This window comes from Oncorhynchus tshawytscha, linkage group LG02, assembly GCF_018296145.1.
Source record: "Oncorhynchus tshawytscha isolate Ot180627B linkage group LG02, Otsh_v2.0, whole genome shotgun sequence".
Classification (NCBI taxonomy): Eukaryota; Metazoa; Chordata; class Actinopteri; order Salmoniformes; family Salmonidae; genus Oncorhynchus; species Oncorhynchus tshawytscha.
Genome location: NC_056430.1, coordinates 30552523 through 30566835, shown reverse-complemented (window position 1 = coordinate 30566835; position 14313 = coordinate 30552523). Strand labels below are relative to the sequence as shown.

At 42.6% G+C, this 14313-nt stretch overlaps 1 long non-coding RNA gene across 2 annotated transcripts; it reads right to left on the bottom strand.

The window, feature by feature from the left end:
- Positions 1-378: 378 nt before the first annotated feature.
- Positions 379-4004, bottom strand: LOC112262304. 2 transcript variants are annotated; one of them, XR_002955330.2, is made up of 5 exons: positions 3854-4004; positions 2028-2072; positions 1844-1940; positions 1696-1742; positions 379-741 (listed from the first exon to the last, which is right to left on the bottom strand). It is a non-coding gene; the product is annotated as an uncharacterized LOC112262304 (long non-coding RNA). The 2 variants fall into 2 exon arrangements; XR_002955329.2 differs by having other exon boundaries at positions 1879-1940.
- Between the last annotated feature and the right edge of the window lie 10309 nt (positions 4005-14313).

Below are 14313 nucleotides of genomic sequence, written 5' to 3'. Positions count from 1 at the left end.
GAATATATATATATATAGCAAAACAATTCAGACATTCTAGTCACACTCATTGGTGCTTATTGGCCAAAGAAACCTTTCATTGATGGGGAAGCAGGAAGAACCAGCCGCTCTCGGAAGGCCAGCCACTCAACAGGATTGTAGACGACAGCAGATCGTATCATTGAATATCTGTGTTGTATTGAAGAAAGTGCCCCAGTGAAGTATTGATTGAAAAATTACAGATCATTGTAACATTGTTACTACCTATCCTGATTTGTAATGCTATTTACTTTCCTCATGAGAATGGAGACAGACTATACCATATAGACATACTGACAAGCTGAATGTGTTTTGTACATTGAGTTATACCAGCTCCAGTACAGAGATCAGAGACTCGGGTGACTTCTACGTCTTTACTAAACAACATAACACAATTTACACAGCAGACAAAAACAAGGTTTGACACTCCTCAAAAATGGCTTCACTCCTGCTCCTCAGAAGTGGCAGACAGTCATTTTCTTGTCAACTGCCTCCACATGGAACATCTCATCTCTCTAACTGGAATGAGAACATGAATGGTTCCTTGAGGAGAATATGTTCCTCTTCATCCAGGCAATCATACAACCGTAGTTCTTTAAGAGGTGTAATACGGTCTTCCCCGTCCATACCAATTACACCTGGGAGGGAAATGGTGCCTTTAAATGTTTGGCGTTCGCACCACCTTGCTGCCTCTAGGCTGTCCATGAGAAGAACATCTGCTTCCTTGAAGAAAAAGGAAGAATAAATATTAAGAGTAGTGCCTCATTGGGTGATCAAGACAAATTACACCCTATTTTCACAATACCACCATGCAAACAAAAAACACCATTACTAAAGGGGTTCTCAATGATATCTATAACTACTCAACAAGTCATCACAACTATTATATCTTGCCATGCATCAAGCCTTCAGCATTACACACAGACTACATACCCAGTTCACAGCTCCCAGTTTGCCATGCATCAAGCCTTCAGCATTACACACAGACTACATACCCAGTTCACAGCTCCCAGTTTGCCATGCATCAAGCCTTCAGCATTACACACAGACTACATACCCAGTTCACAGCTCCCAGTTTGTCATGCATCAAGCATTCAGCATTACACACAGACTACATACCCAGTTCACAGCTCCCAGTTTGCCATGCATCAAGCCTTCAGCATTACACACAGACTACATACCCAGTTCACAGCTCCCAGTTTGTCATGCATCAAGCATTCAGCATTACACACAGACTACATACCCAGTTCACAGCTCCCAGTTTGCCATGCATCAAGCCTTCAGCATTACACACAGACTACATACCCAGTTCACAGCTCCCAGTTTGCCATGCATCAAGCCTTCAGCATTACACACAGACTACATACCCAGTTCACAGCTCCCAGTTTGCCATGCATCAAGCCTTCAGCATTACACACAGACTACATACCCAGTTCACAGCTCCCAGTTTGCCATGCATCAAGCCTTCAGCATTACACACAGACTACATACCCAGTTCACAGCTCCCAGTTTGCCATGCATCAAGCCTTCAGCATTACACACAGACTACATACCCAGTTCACAGCTCCCAGTTTGCCATGCATCAAGCCTTCAGCATTACACACAGACTACATACCCAGTTCACAGCTCCCAGTTTGCCATGCATCAAGCCTTCAGCATTACACACAGACTACATACCCAGTTCACAGCTCCCAGTTTGTCATGCATTTTGTTTTCAGTATCATCTAGAAAGAAAACAGATTGTGGTCATTAAGTAATGTAAGGGAACCTCTAGGGATGTGTGTAAAAGAGTGCACCTTACTTTAGCTAATAGCCTTTACAGTACCTGTTCCTGTTCCTTTTATAATGTTCAAGACTTACGGCATGAGAAAGTTCTGCAGGAGAACTATGCACCACCATCGCCTAATGTGCTGCATGTTTTCCTTTGAAAAAGAAAATCACACAATCGGATGAGGATCCCAAAAAACATTATATCCATTAGTGATGAGAATTTCATAATTTATACATACCTCAGGGAAATCACACTGTGCTTCCATTTCAATGTATAGAACATACTGTAAGTTAAGAAATAATAGGTTGTTAAGTTTGATAGTTATGATAACAACAATAATGATCATAGTAAATAATAATAACAATACCAAAATTGAATAATGTGTCCCTCAACAAAGGGGGGGTCAAAATCAAAAGTAATAGTCAGTATCTGGGGTGGCCACCAGCTGCATTAAGTACTGCAGTGCATCTCCTCCTCATGGACTGCACCAGATTTGCCAGTTCTTGTGTTGAGATGTAACCCCACTCTTCCACCAAGGCACCTGCAAGTTCCTGGACATTTCTGGGGGGAATGGCCCTATCCCTCACCCTCCGATCCAACAGGTCCCGGACATGCTCAATGGGATTGAGATCCGGGCTCTTCGCTGGCCATGGCAGAACACTGACATTCCTGTCTTGCAGGAAATCACGCATAGAACGAGCAGTATGGCTGGTGGCATTGTCATGCTGGAGGGATATGTCAGGATGAGCCTGCAGGAAGGGTACCACATGAGGGAGGAGGATGTCTTCTCTGTAACGCACAGCGTTGAGATTGCCTGCAATGACAACAAGCTCAGTCCGATGATGCTGTGACACACTGCCCCAGACCATGATGGACCCTCCACCTCCAAATCAATCCCGCTCCAGAGTACAGGTCTCGGTGTAACGCTCATTCCTTCGGCGATAAACGCGAATCCGACCATCACCCGTGGTGAGACAATACCGCGACTCGTCAGTGAAGAGCACTTTTTTCCCAGTCTTGTCTGGTCCAGTGACGGTGGGTTTGTGCCCATAGGCGATGTTGTTGCCAGTAATGTCTGGTGAGGACCCGCCTTACAACAGGCCAGCCTCTCTCAGCCTATTGCGGACAGTCTGAGCACTGATGTGCAACTCGGGCAGTTGTTGTTGCCATCCTGTACCTGTCCCACAGATGTGATGTTCGGATGTACCGATGCTGTGCAGGTGTTGTTACATGTGGTCTGCCACTGCGAGGACGATCAGCTGTCCGTCCAGTCTCCCTGTAGAGCTGTCTTAGGCGTCTCACAGTACAGACATTACAATTTATTGCCCTGGCCACATTTGCAATCCTCATGCCTCCTTGCAGCATGCCTAAGGCACGTTCAAGAAAATGAGCAGGGGATCCTGGGATTCTTTCTTTTGGTGTTTTTCAGAGTCAGTAGAAAGGCCTCTTTAGTGTCCTAAGTTTTCATAACTGTGAACTTAATTGCCTACCGTCTGTAAGCTGTTAGTGTCTTAACGACCGGTGCATGTTCATTAATTGTTTATGGTTCATTGAACAAGCATGGGAAACAGTGTTTAAAACCTTAACAATGAAGATCTGTGAAGTTATTTGGATTTTTACGAATTATCTTTGAAAGACAGGGTCCTGAAAAAGGGACGTTTCTTTTTTTGCTGAGTTTATGTTGGGACCAGGGGATTTCATTATTGTATATACTATGTCTAGGCTGTGTAGACTCACTATGTCTAACTAAGGGAATGGCATCAACGATACACATTTAGAGCCAGCCAATCACAACAAGGCAGACATTGAAGAAACACAGAAGAAAATCAATGATCAAATCGATTACGTAACTGTACATGTAAACCGAGGCTTACTGCTCAAGTAGGCAAATTTGGCCAAATAAGATTCCTCAATTGTGAGCAATTAGCTAGCTCACGTGCAAATGGGTGCTAATTAACGCTATGCTAACATCGGTGCCGTAGTTGGTCATATAAAAATATACCACTGCATTGTTATAACATGAATATTACAAAGTACATTATGCATAATGACAGTCTCACTTACTTCCATGGTTTATATTTTTATCCATGTAGGTTAGGTTCGATTAAGATTGGCTTTCATTGACGTTGATACCTTCGACGTTTACCTCAACTTGGGTGACCTTGAAGGAGACGGGAAGGGTTCTGGTTAAACGTGTTTGACTCCGCCCACATTGAGCCCTGCCCCGAACTGCACACTGCAGTCAGGGGCTTCTCCAGACAGAATCGTGTTAATGGGGGACGCTGCAGTACGTTTCCCACTATGCATTACTTCTCCTGTGTAAATGAATGATCAGCATGGAGTAGAGTGGGGTAATGTATTGCCACTTGTGTAAGATTGTGGGTGAAAATAACTTCCTATTGAAAACACTGGTACAGACCAAGATCTTACAGAGATACCTTATTATTCAGTGACACTTCAATACAGTCATGGCCAAAAGTTTGGAGAATGACACAAATATTAATTTTCACAAAGTCTGATGCCTCAGTTTGTATAATGGGAATTTGTATATACTCCAGAATGGTATGAAGAGTGATCAGATGAATTGAAATTAATTGCAAAGTCCCTCTTTGTCATGCAAATGAACTGAATCCCCAAAAAACATTTCTACTGCATTTCAGCCCAGCCACAAAAGGACCAGTTGACATCATGTCAGTGATTTTCTCCTTAACACAGGTGTGAGTGTTGACGAGGACAAGGCTGGAGATCACTCTGTCATGCTGATTGAATTTGAATAACAGACTGGAAGCTTCAAAAGGAGGGTCATGCTTGGAATCATTGTTCTTCTTCTGTCAGCCATGGTTAACTTGGGTGTAGCTGGTGTATAAAGTCAGGCGCAAGAGAGCAGAGCTGAGTGAAACAACACACTTTACTCAACAGCACAAAGTAAACAATTTACAAAGTGCAAAAAGAACGGTTGCCACAAAGCATGGGTGATAAACAGCACCCGGTACAAACCAGCCGGAACATACCGACCTGAACAAATAACAATCACACACAAAGACATGGGGGAAACAGAGGGTTAAATACATGCCCAGTAATTGGGAAATGAAAACCGGGTGTGTGGGAAAACAAGACAAAACAACTGGAAAATGACAAATGGATCGGCGATGGCTAGAAGACCGGTGACGTCGACCGCCGAACACCACCCGAACAAGGAGAGGCATCGACTTCGGCCAAAGTCGTGACATAACTGCAAGGAAACACGTGCCATCATCATTGCATTGCACAAAAAGGGCTTTACAGGCAACGATATTGCTGCCAGTAAGATTGCACCTAAATCAAGCATTTATTGGATCATCAAGAACTTCAAGGAGAGCGGTTCAATTGTTGTGAAGAAGGTCCAGCAAGTGCCAGGACCGTCTCCTAAAGTTAATTCAGCTTGCTCAGGAATGGCAGCAGGCAGGTGTTAGTGCATCTGCACGCACAGTGAGGCAAAGACTTTTGGAGGATGGCCTGGTGTCAAGAAGGGCAGCAAAGAAGCCACTTCTCTCCAGGAAAAACATCAGGGACAGACTGATATTCTGCAAAAGGTACAGGGATTGGACTGCTGAGGACTGGGGTAAAGTCAGTTTCTCTGATGAATCCCGTTTCCAATTGTTTGGGGCATCTGGAAAAAAGCTTGTTCGGAGAAGACAAGGTGAGCACTACCATCAGTCATGTGTCATGCCAACAGTAAAGCATCCTGAGACCATTGATGTGTGGGGTTGCTTCTCAGCCAAGGGAGTGGGCACACAATTTTGCCTAAGAACACAGCCATAAATAAAGAATGGTACCAACACATCCTCCGAGAGCAACTTCTCTCAACCATCCAGGAACAGTTTGGTGACAAACAATGCCTTTTCCAGCATGATGGAGCACCTTTCCATAAGACAAAAGTGATAACTAAGTGGCTCAGGGAACAAAACATCAATATTTTGGGTCCATGGCCAGGAAACTCCCCAGACCTGAATCCCATTGAGAACTTGTGGTCAATCCTCAAGAGGCGGGTGGACAAACAAAAACCCACAAATTCTGACAAACTCCAAGCATTGATTATGCAAGAATGGGCTGCCATCAGTGTCAGGCCCTGACGTTAGTTATCTTTGTTTTCTTTATTATTTTGGTTGGGTCAGGGTGTGACGAGGGTGATATATGTGTTTTTGGCCTGTCTAGGGTTTTTGTATGTTTATGGGGTTTTTTCCAGTCTAGGTGTTTTTATGTCTATGGTTGCCTAGATTGGTTCTCAATCAGAGGCAGCTGTTTATCATTTTCTCTGTGATATGTGTTTTGTCCTGTCTATTAATGATTGGCAAAATGTCTGCTTTCGGCCTAGGATCCCAAATTAATGTAAGCAGTAGCAACTGGCTATTCAGTGCAGGTGGGACAGAGCCTAAAATAAAACATTTTGGGGGGTCTTTCCTGTTTTGCATGTTATTTTGACATTAATACATGTCACCTTTTTTAACATTGTTTCCAAACTGATATCACTGAGTTAAAGCTGCATACAAACATGGTCTCTTTTGTTTATTGAGTAAGGCAGCTCCAAAATGCAAGTGTTTCAGTCTAGCTCGGTGCTTTCTGTGATGGGGCAAGCCAGCAGAAAATACGGAGCGTTGCGCCGTGATTTACTCAGTGTTCTGTCACTCATGCGGACACTAAGTCAACTCCAAGTCTAAGGGTGGAGCTAGAAAATTCAAACCCCTTGGGTGCTGCCATAGAGTTACATTAGAAGTGCCCATCCAAGAAGGCTCAAGGTCATTGGCCACAGATAAAATTACATTAAATCACATATCTACAGATTGGACTGATCATGTCAACATCATACTTTCAAATCTTAGCTAGCAGTCATCATTGTGAATCAAGTTGAGAATCTACTGGCAAATCCTTTTTATTCCTTGACATATGAAGATAAATAATTAAGATAAATAATAGATAAAACGTATCAGTGCTCATCGGCCATTGGACATAAACATTACACAAGTTGGAAATCGCAAATTCAACAATGAGTGGTTTAGAAGGAATCAGTGGCTAACTGCAAGCATTGCAAAGCAGTAATTATCCTGCTATTCAGTGCAGTGACTGTGTGGTCCAAAGTCTAAGATTAAGGGTCTCATTTCCTAATTTAAAATGATAAACATTCAACATTGGCCATGCTGTCAATGAAGCATGATTTGTGCCGCGCTCAAAACAAGTTAACTCAGAACTGCAAAATTTGACTTCAGTGAGTTCAAGACAACTGGGAACTCGATTGGGAAAATACGTTTTGAACTTTCATCCAACTCGGAATTGTACATTCGGAACTTGGGCCTCTTTCTAGAGCTACGACCTGAAGATCACTGATGTCATCATGAATCAACCCTTTTTTGTTTGAGTTCCCAGTTGTCTTGAAAACACCATAAAGCCAGAGAATGCCAGACTTTGATGACAAAGTTTGATGACAAAATTCGTCACACGAAGGACATCCGCGCCACCTTCCTGTTCAAGTGAGCACAGCACAAGGTGAGTCCAAAAATGTCTTGTATGCTGCTGCATAAATTATGTAATATGCCAGGGAGATATATATACTGTAGCTAAGAAAGTAATATTAAGTGTATGTTGTGTAGTAAGCTGTTAGTAGCCCATGTGCCTCACCCTAATAATTTGGTCTATTGTCACCTCTTAATTTCACCTAATATTCTGACTTGGTGGTGCACATGTAGCCTATAACCTGTTTTTAGAGAAATGTAATCATCAAATATTTTAAGAGATTTCATTGTCTGCTTATACTGTATGACCCCTTTATTTATCCTATGGTTCTGACTTGGTGTACATGGAGAACACTGTAAGAACGGCACATGTTCTGAATTATGTTGCTGTACATTACAAAGGTGCTGAACTTATATTGACTACGTCCGACCTAGCTCGCTCATTAATGTCTTCATAGAAATTACTGATTGCCTCTTATCTGCTTGTTGTCCCCTTATGCCATAGTTAGTACATCTCAATTGTCAGTAGAAACCACATTTGTTTAAGCAAGTCAGCCATATCAGCTATGTTTTCTAAAAGGCAGTAAATTAAGCTGAATGAACTGTTTTGCTGCCAGACAAGGCTCCGCTGATAGCCAGGTGTAGCAGTGGTACGGTGTTGAGACTGCTTTTGGGACAGCTTTATGTAGGTCCTAACAGTTTGTGGGCACCTTTTGTCACTGTTATAGTGCAATTAATGTATTGTTCAGTGTTGTGTTGTGTAGTGTAGTGGCTTTGCTAGCAATGCAGCCTACTTTAGTTTTTTTTGGCCAAGATTTACATGCTAAAATCGCCACTGGTTTGAAGCATTGGAGATTAACACTTACCACACATTTTCACATAGCAAATGTTCTTTGAGTATAATTATAATTTTAAAAAATCAGGTGAAGGGAATCAGTCTCACACAATATCTTTAAACAGAGGAACGAGCGTTGCGTAGGAGTGACACCACATGTCAGAATAGTTTATGCTATTGACCTGAAAAGCAGTCTATCCCTTACTCCTCTCTCTATATCCTCACTATTTGGCCTTTACATGGACCTTCATGTGCACGTTGAGGTGAACCTTCTGAGTGAAGAATTTCCTACAGACCTCGCAGCAATAGGGCTTCGCTCCTGTGTGGATCTTCTGATGGATTCTGAGTGTAGTGGCAAGATGAACATTTTCCCACACTCAGAACACTTGTAGGACTTCTCTCCTGTGTGGATCTTCTGATGGATTCTGAGTGTAGTGGCGAGATGAACATTTTCCCACACTCAGAACACTTGTAGGACTTCTCTCCTGTGTGGATCTTCTGATGGATTCTGAGTGTAGTGGCGAGATGAACATTTTCCCACACTCAGAACACTTGTAGGACTTCTCTCCTGTGTGGATCTTCTGATGGATTCTGAGTGTAGTGGCGAGATGAACATTTTCCCATACTCAGAACACTTGTAGGACTTCTCTCCTGTGTGGACCCTCAGCTCTCCTGCCTGTCTGAAGCCCTTTCCACAGGAGTGGCAGCGGTAGGGCTTCTCCCCGATGTGGATCTCATAGTTTCCTGTCAGTTCCTCTGAGGACCGGCACTGTTTACCACACACACTGCAGAGGTACAGCTCCTCCTGCGTGTGCACTCTTACATGCACGTTGAAATTTCCCATGTGCCTGAATGACTTGCAGACCTTACAGGGGAAGGAAGGTTGTTGGCTCTGGATGGAGGATGGAGACTCCTGGGAGGTCTCTGCCCCGTTCCTCCCGCTTACCTTTGACTCTTTTGAGCCCTTACTCTCCGCCCTTTCCACTTCCTCTCCTGCGTGAGTTTTCCGTCTGCAGTTGTTGGTACTCATCATCACTTCCTTGGCTCTCACTCTCACTGGGGCTTTCACTCCATGCTGAGGAGCTGTCTGTGTCAGCGAGTGCCGATGAGTGTACAGTTCGGTATGCATGTGACAACTGAGGTGCGTCTTTCATGGCTGGTCTTGCCCTTCTGTCCCAGACAGTGGCTCCACTCCTGCGGCTGGTCATGGGGATCCTCTATGGAGCCTGAGAGTGCGAGCATCCGAGAACCTGAAAAGACAGATTATATTATTAGCTCAAATGACCATCGGGCATAAAATAGTGAAAATGACCCACAACCTATTGTTAATAGTAATAGATAGAACAAAATATCTAAGAGGCATCCACCTCATCAAAGCAAACTACACCTTATGTTAATGATACCATACCATTATTCAAGTGCACAACAGTGACAAATTATAGCTACTTAGTAGCTGTGGTAGACAGATATGGATTTGTTAGAGACAGTAATACATAGGTTAGGCACTATGGTACTGTTGCCAGGAACAAGATAGGTCCAGAGTATACTTTAGAAAATTGTACATAAACTTCAAATTAGCTACCAGTCTAGCTAGTTCCAGGCCTGAGATTAGTGTTTCAGTGTTCACAGCAACGTCCAACATGCTCGGTAGGTGCACGTCGTTCTTCTGCTTGAAACATAACATTTTACCCTCATACTTGGTAATCATTTGTTCCATAAGGCTAGAAACACCTTAAGAGATTCCAATCGAGCCATTTTGGTGAATAAGTTAATGGTTGCAAGCAGCTATTGAAGCCATGCTAGGAAATATTTGGCGAAGCACCCATTCCCTTTTCGTCCACCTGTGCAGGCTGGAGCCTGAAGGTTTGTGCAATACTGCCACCTAGCGTGTTAGCTCATAATGTCCAGTGTGAGTGAGTTTTTCATAAGTAAAATCAAAGATAGTACCGTATCTGTGGTAAAATTATGCTTTGGGTTTATTTTTTACAGTGTAGAGCTGAAGTTTAAGTGGAGGCCAAGGCAACGCAGATTAGTTAATCACTACTTTATTCTATTAGGACCAAATAAAACCAAGCTGCACAACATATCTGTAGGAGTAGCAGACAGTGTATGAGTGTGGAGGGATGTGGAGGACTCTGCTTGTCAGGCATAATGTGGTCTGTGGCTTGGATCATAGACTGGCCTGCACAGAGCTCTGACCTCAAACCCATCAAACACCATTGGGATGAATTGGAATGCCGGCTGCGAGCCAGGCCTAATCGGCCATCAGTGCCCCACCTCTTTAATGATCTTGTCGCTGAATTGAAGCAATGTTCCAACAGCTAGTGGAAAGCCTTCCCAGAAGAGTGGAGGCTGTAATAGCAGCAAACTCTATATGAATGCCCATAATTTTGGAATGAGATGTTTGACGAGCCGGTGTCCACATACTTTTGGGCATGTAGTGTAATACAGTTCATAAAAATATTGTATAAAATGTCTTAAAGCAAAAATATACAGAGATAATACATTATCTGATAATAATACATTATTGCTTTAGAAAGGGGCACAAGACAGGGATGTCTTCTCTCCCCACTCCTGTTTGCACTGGCAATCGAATCTCTTGCAGAAAGAATTAGACAAGACCCAAACGTAACAGGTATCAGTATTGGCAGATGATCTCCTAATATACCTCACCAACACTGAAAACGTAATGCTCCCCTTGCAAAAAATATTTTCAGAATAATCTAAAATCTCAGGATATAGAATTACCATGGAAAAGAAACTAAATACAGGCAATAGGAAAAAATAATTACTCATGAGCTAAAGCAATCCTTTAAGTAGACCACGAAAAAATATCAAACAATTTGGATAAAAGTGACAACAAGCGTTTAGTGTATATACAGTATAATATTCAGACATCTCTGGGGACACCTGAAAATAGCTGTGCAGCGTCGCTCTCCATCCAACCTGACATAGCTTGAGAGGATCTGCAGAAAATAAAGGAAGAAAGTCTCCAAATACAGGTGTGTCAAGCTTGTAGCATCATACCCAAGAAGAATCAAGGCTGTAATCGCTATCAAAGGGGCTTCAACAAAGTACAGAGTAAAGGGTCTGAATACTAAAGAGGGGTTCTTTATTTTTACTATTTTCTAATAAAATAACAGTGAAGACATCAAAACTATGAAATAATAATAACACATGTAGTAACCAAAAAAGTGTTAACGAAATCAAAATATATTTTAGATTTTAGATTCCTCAAAGTAGCCACCCTTTGTCTTGATGACAGCTTTGCACACTCTTGGCATTCTCTCAAACAGCTTCATCTGGAATAATTTCCAACTGTTTTGAAGGAGTTCCCACAAATGCTGAGCACTTGTTGGCTGATTTTCCTTCACTCTGTGGTCCAACTCATCCCAAACCATCTCAATTGGGTTGTGGTTATGTGATTGTGGAGGCCAGGTCATCTGATGCAGCACTCCATCACTCTCCTTGGTCAAATAGCCCATACAGAGCCTGGAGGTGTATTGAGTCATTGTCCTGTTGGAAAACAAATGATAGTCCCACAAAGCCCAAACCAGATGGGATGGCTTATCGCTGCAGAATACTGTGGTAGCCATGCTGGTTAAGTGTGCATTGAATTCTAAATAAGTCAGACAGTGTCACCAGCAAATCACCCCCACACCTCCTCCTCCATGCTTCATGGTGGGAACCACACATGCAGCGATCATCCATTCACCTACTCCGTGTCTCACAAAGATACGGCTGTTGGAATCAGAAATCTCACATTTTTCACTCATCAGCCCAAAGGACAGATTTCCATGGTCTAATGTCCATTGCTCACGTTTCTTGGCTCAAGCAAGTCTCTTGTTCTTATTGGTGGTCTTTAGTAGTGGTTTCTTTGCAGAAATTCGACCATGAAAGCCTGATTCACACAGTTGATGTTGAGATGTGTCTGTTACTTGAACTCTGTGAAGCATTTATTTGGGCTGCAATTTCTGAGGTGCAGTTATCTCTACGGAACATATCCTCTGCAGCAGAGGTAACTCTGGATCTCCCTTTCCTGTGGCGGTCCTCATGAGAGCCAGTTTCATCATAGCGCTTGATGGTTTTTGAGACTGCACTTGAAGAAGCTTTTAAAGTTCATGACATTTTCCGAATTGACTGACCTTCGTAAAGTAATGATGGACTGTCGTTTCTCTTTGCTTATTTGAGCTGTTCTTGCTATAATATGGACTTGGTATTTTACCAAATAGGGCTATCTTCTGTATAACACCCCTACCTTGTCACAACACAACTTATTGGCTCAAATGGAAATAAATTCCACAAATTAACTTTTAACAAGGCCCACCTGTTAATTGAAATGCATTCCAGGTGACTACCTCATGAAGCTGGTTGAGAGAATGCAAATAGTTTGCAAAGCTGTCATCAAGGCAAAGGGTGGCTAATTTGAAGAATCTCAAAATATATACATATTTTGATTTGTTAAACACTTTTTTGATACTACATGATTCCATGTGTGTTATTTCATAGTTTTGATGTCTTCACTATTATTCTACAATGTAGAAAATAGTAAAAATAAAGAAAAACCCTTGAATGAGTAGTTGAGTCCAAACATTTGACTGGTACTGCACTGAGTTTACCAAACATTAAGAACATCTCATCACACAGACCTGTTTCATGTCTCTCTATCATCCACAATGTGGCATTCAAACCTGTGTGCCCAAAGCGTAGTCCACTCCACACAACTTCCTCTCTCCTACATCCCATACTCCCCACCTCTTCCTTTACTGCACATTATAAAATTGCCTCCCCTTACTCCTAGCATCCCACTCCCTTTGCCAAAGATTGAGACCGGATCAAGGACTTGACTTCCCTGCGGCCCAGCGGGACCTGAATATCTACCCCCTCTCTCCTCACCGCACTCTTAGCCACCACATCAGCCTTCTCATTACCCTCCACACCCACATGGGCGGGAACCCAGCAAAAGCTATCACCACTCCAATACTCTCCAATCCCACAAAAGCACTATCTATCTAACCTGCGTGTCTCCACACTCAGCAGATTCTTCGGTGGAGTTTAACATCCAATATGTTGCATTACTGCCACCAACTGAACTATAATACAAATCCATTACCCTTTGTGATACAAAACGGGAAACGAGAAAAATAAAATATATTTTTAATTACCCTACCCACTACCCCATTCCACTACTTTGACCCTATCTGCTCCTGCACCATGCCAACTGCCTGGCCGACAGGACACCACCACTCAACTCAATTCAAGGGTTTTATTGGCATGGGAAACATGTTTACATGTCCAGTAAAATGACAGATATTTTTTACAGTGCAGGTCTATACTGAACGGGTCTAGTTGTCCTTGGATTCGTTCAGAACGGGTCTCTCTCTATATATATTTTTTACAGTACAGGTCTATACTGAACGGGTCTAGTTGTCCTTGGATTCGTTCAGAACGGGTCTCTCTCTATATATATTTTTTACAGTACAGGTCTATACTGAACGGGTCTAGTTGTCCTTGGATTCGTTCAGAACGGGTCTCTCTCTATATATATTTTTTACAGTACAGGTCTATACTGAACGGGTCTAGTTGTCCTTGGATTCGTTCAGAACGGGTCTCTCTCTATATATATTTTTTACAGTACAGGTCTATACTGAACGGGTCTAGTTGTCCTTGGATTCGTTCAGAACGGGTCTCTCTCTATATATATTTTTTACAGTACAGGTCTATACTGAACGGGTCTAGTTGTCCTTGGATTCGTTCAGAACGGGTCTCTCTCTATATATATTTTTTACAGTACAGGTCTATACTGAACGGGTCTAGTTGTCCTTGGATTCGTTCAGAACGGGTCTCTCTCTATATATCTTTTTTACAGTGCAGGTCTATACTGAACGGGTCTAGTTGTCCTTGGATTCGTTCAGAACGGGTCTCTCTCTATATATATTTTTTTACAGTGCAGGTCTATACTGAACGGGTCTAGTTGTCCTTGGATTCATTCAGAACGGGTCTCTCTCTATATATATTTTTTACAGTTCAGGTCTATACTGAACGGGTCTAGTTGTCCTTGGATTCGTTCAGAACGGGTCTCTCTCTATATATATTTTTTACAGTGCAGGTCTATACTGAACGGGTCTAGTTGTCCTTGGATTCGTTCAGAACGGGTCTCTCTCTATATATATTTTTACAGTGCAGGTCTATACTGAACGGGT